We start from the raw sequence: 4818 nt of genomic DNA on the forward strand, positions 1-4818 counted from the left end.
GTTCGTTCACAGCCGAATGTGGACGGGAAGACTTCCGTCAGCTGCTAGGGCTTATCCGTAAGCATAAGCTATATGCAAACATGAAGAAATGTATCTTCGGGGCGAGCGAGATACCCGTCCTTGGGTGTCTCGTCAGGGTGGCGTGTGCCCTGACCCAGAAACGTTCAGAGTGATCAATGGCTGGCCTACGCCATCCAACGTGAAGGAACTGCAACGGTTCCTTGGACTTGCAACGTACTTGTGCAAGTACGTTGAGAATAATTCGGGCAAGATTCGCCGATGGCAGAGCAAACCACTCCGCACGAATGCAGACCTTCAACACCTGCACTCTCCCTTCCTACGACGCCAGCAGCGTCGCCGCCTACAACTTCGAGCCCCCAGAATTAAACAGCATCGCCTAACATCCCAGTGTACGACGAAAACACCGCCCGTACGCCGCTCAACAGCACCAAACCACTGACGGTCCTAATCCGTCGGTAAGCTCCTTGAGTGTGCTGCTCAACTGGCTTACCGAGGAGGGCAATGACAAGAAGTGGTGTGGCGGTGACAAGCAGAATGGCGACACAAAGATCTCTCTGGCAAAAGCAATTTCAGATCGCATCCTGGCCAGCGGAATTGATAAGCCCAAGGACATCGTCACGAAGATAGGTGATCTGGAGCAACGTTTTCGAGCGGCATCTGATTTCATAGCTAAAACTAGTTCTGGTATTAAGTGCTGGTCGTCACTTCGGGCGGCGATGGAAGACAGGTGTCCTCACTTCGACGTCCTTAAGGACGTCATGGACAGCAGTCCAAGCACAAGACCCTTACTGACCACTGAGGTTTCTGAATTTAGAGACGATATTGAGTCCGACGCCGAGGATGCAGAGACGACTACAAACGGCGGTCAAGAGGACAGCAGCGGGGTTGTGAGGTTACAGGCAAGTGCTGAAGAACGTCCGTTAACAGGACGAGCTCGGCGTAACATTGAATTAATTCGGCCTCCAAGAAATCGCGCTGCAATCACTTCCTTTGCCTGGAACGACTTTAATGCGGGCTATACAAAGGTTAAAGAACAAGAACAGCTAAGCGCCAGAAAAAAATCATCAAGAAAAGCTGGCAATGCAACGTGAGGAGCTACACCAAACTGCACGCCTACAAGAACGTCGAATTGCATGTGTCGAGGAAGAAGCAAAAGACAGAATCCAGCTATTACAAGCTCAAAGAGACCGCGAAACAAATTCAAGTCAAGACAGAGGAATTGTCGCTCAAGATGGAGTTGGCCCTATGCCGAAAGCAGTTGAGAGATGAGGGTGTTTCAGAGGACGAGATAAATGCATTACTCCCTTTATATCCTTAAAAACGACCGTCTTGCTCGACGAGAAAATTGAAAAGCTGGTTTCTACGCTGGTCACCTTGGTCGTGTGCATCCAGATCCTCTACTGTGTAGAATTGGTTGTGTGCAGAAGCTCGCCGCCGCTCTGCTTCGACATTTTTTTCTAGTTCAGTCGACAACGGATCCCTAATAAGTAGATTGTGAATCACAAGTGCACACGAAAACAACCGTAGAACCCTTTGAAGGTGCCAATGCTTCTGAATACGAATTCGAATGCCTCGAAAATACTGAAAACGTCATTTAATTAGGCCAATGCAGGGCTCTGTCGTAATTCGAATTTTTGCACGCTTCTTCTTGAAGAAGGAGCGCTCTGGGGTCGTTGGTGCACTTGACAACTTCTTGTATGCTGGAACGATGTGATGTGAAGCTGAAAAAGCTGAGTCGCCGAGGAGATACTCCCGACTAGCGAAGTATTGGTCAGGATTTCTGCACACTGCTAAGTTGGAGTATACTCTGTTATCGTGTGTAGATCCTGGTCATCCCGTTAAGGCGTACGTTACTCGAGCTTCATCGTCGCAAAATATTAAAGCATTTATAACATATCCACCTTTTCTGTGAGCTAGTCTTCACCATTTAAGGTGAGCTTGAACACAAAAGGTATCAGGGTCCCATCTACCAAACCGACGCAATGTGGAAACCCATATTTTGTAAAAATGCGCTCCGCAATCACCCCTCGTTCATCGACAGACGGCCAATACACGACGTCGTCGTACAGAGATAAAATCACACGCGAGGTTCGCTCAACACAGTCAAAGCAAACGACTGCTCACATTAAATGTCTTTCCCAATTGCTCGACGCAAGCACCCGAGCCCAGCGTGACAATGTACTTCGAAAACACCAACAGCTGCGCAGATGGGGAAGCCATGAGCTTTAGACCGTCTCTAGACTGAAAGACGGAGTGTTCCTGAATCAGCCCAACCAGTATGTTAAAAGAGTAGCGCTCTATTCGAAAAGAACGAACTCGCGATCACTGCATTTAGACTTAAACCAATCAAATCGTGGCTGTCGGGATATCTGGACCCTGGGAACTGCGTAGCGACAATTAATAAGCTGGTGAAAACGTGCCAGAAGAGCAGCGTTCCTTTGATCTAGATCGCCATCATGGATGCCATGGAGTAGCCGAGCTCGTTGGTGAAGCAGGACACGGTCCAGAATCCGCGAGTATGCACCAATTAGCCGTGCTCTCGTTGATGTACGTGGTATAGCTGTCTTTGTCCGTTTGTTTGTTCGTTGTTGGGGTTTCTTGGTGCGGGGGCCTTCTTGCTGCTTTCACAAAAGGAAGTGCCTAGATCCACCAACTATTTTTGTAGAAAAAGTACAATCTGAAATACCGACTTTACCCTAACCACACAATTGATTTTTTTGATTTTTAAAGTTTTGACATTTCAAACCGTTCCTGTCCGCTCATTTCTTATCCCCCGTTCGCTTAAATGGAGGACGCGAAGAAGGTCAAGCGCGCGCCAACGCCAGGAGGCGAGCGCAGCAGCGAGGGAGACACGGCGCATGACAAGAAGCTTGCTGAGGGAAGGGACGAGATAACATCGGGGGGCAGCGGCGTAGAGTCACCAGGGGCCAGCACGCATCGGCCAGCAAAAAAGACGAAGAGGAGCGTCACCGACGCTGATGCCATCCCGCCAGTTGACGGAAACTCCCGCGATCCAGACGACGCTGATCAAGCCGAAGTTCGTGTGATGTGTGAGCCCTTCGCTGGGGTATTCGACTCGTGGGATGATATGGAGGCGGCATTCAGCGGGTATGTACAATTATTTGCAATTAATTTTATTTATCAATTTTGTTTTAATTAATAATTTTGTTTTGTTTCTAGCTACCAGCGCGATACATTCCAAGTCTACAAACTGCGGACGAGCAACTCAATTAGCGATCGCAATCGAACTCGTGCTCGGCAAGCGGAGGCTCGTGGAACGCAGCCAAAGTTATGGGATGAAGCACTTCTGTACTACACGAAGGGATGGACATGCACTCACGGAGGTCAATTCAATCCTAAAGGGCAGGGGAAGCGTACGAATCACACAACACGTCGAATTCAGTGTCCTGCGAAGCTGAATGCATTGTTGTTCGTCGACGAGGATGGTTCTTTTCGCGTGCGCGTGAAGCTGCACGATTCCACACACAACCACGCCATCGGCAACAACGTGTTCAACACATACGCAGAGACGCGGAAGATCACGTCACCTGCTACTCGAAGTGTCGCTCGGACAATGTGGCAAGGTACGCCGCAAGCAACCAGGAAATTGTTTTATTATTTACGTATCACTAAGTTTGTTTTTATGAAGGTGGAGCCAAGAGAAAAAAAATTCTCCGATACCTGAAAGATGTATCTGGAAAGCCGATTCAAACGCAAGATGTAAACAACATGATCGCGGAGATGAGACGTGAGTCCTACACCTCGCCTGACGCCAACATTCGCGTTACGGAGCTACTACAGGACTTCAGCGAGGGCCCCGGTAACGTGGTGAGGGTGTACCGAGACACGGACTCTCAGTTAACGAGCTGTATTGCCTTCCAGACGAGTCATATGAGACGCATGGCGCGTCTGTTCCCTGAGGTAATCTGCATTGATGCTACTCATGGCACGAACATCAACAGGTGAGCAGAATGACGTAATTGGTTTGGTTGGTGACTCTGTTGGTATAGTTGGTATAGTTGGGAAATAATTGGATACCCAATTGCGCTACCAATTACTATACCAACTACTATACCAACTACTTACCAATCATGTTTATTTAGCTTATATTATCATATCTTTCTAACCATTCTCAACTATTCCTTTCTAGGTATCGGCTTTTTAGCTTCATGGTGACGGACAAATTCGGGTGTGGAGCGTTTGCGCAGCATTCACTGATTGATGGTGAAACTGAACAGAACATGAAAAACGTAATTTCGGCGTTCAAGATCAACAATGAATGCTGGAAGGAAATCCAAGTCATAGTTATTGACAAGGATTTTACCGAGCTATCCACACTCGAGGCTGAATTTCCTGAGGCTTCTATTATCCTGTGTCACTTTCATGTGATTGATTATCTCAAGCGTGAAATCAGTAAGCGTGAGTACGGTTTTACGGACTTCGAGAAGCTTCACCTCAAGAACTTTATTACGATTATGGTTCGAGCTACAGCTGAGGAGCAGTTTGATCACTACCTGAATGCTCTGAAGGAGTTATGTCGTGGGAAGTTGGCATTTGTGGAGTATTTGGAGACCAACTGGCTTTCGTGCAAAGATCGATGGTGTACATTCCGTCGAGGTGAGCTGCCACATCTCGATAATAACACCAACAATAGGCTTGAGGCTAGCTGGGGTGCTGCCAAGGACGTATTGTCGAGACACATGCCAATGGATGAATGTATTGAAACACTTCTATTTTTACAGCAGGCAGCTGAAGACGCTTACAAGTTCAAGACTACACGGATCGGTCACCGTGTAA

This window comes from Phytophthora infestans, genomic scaffold, assembly GCF_000142945.1.
Source record: "Phytophthora infestans T30-4 supercont1.41 genomic scaffold, whole genome shotgun sequence".
Classification (NCBI taxonomy): domain Eukaryota; phylum Oomycota; class Peronosporomycetes; order Peronosporales; family Peronosporaceae; genus Phytophthora; species Phytophthora infestans.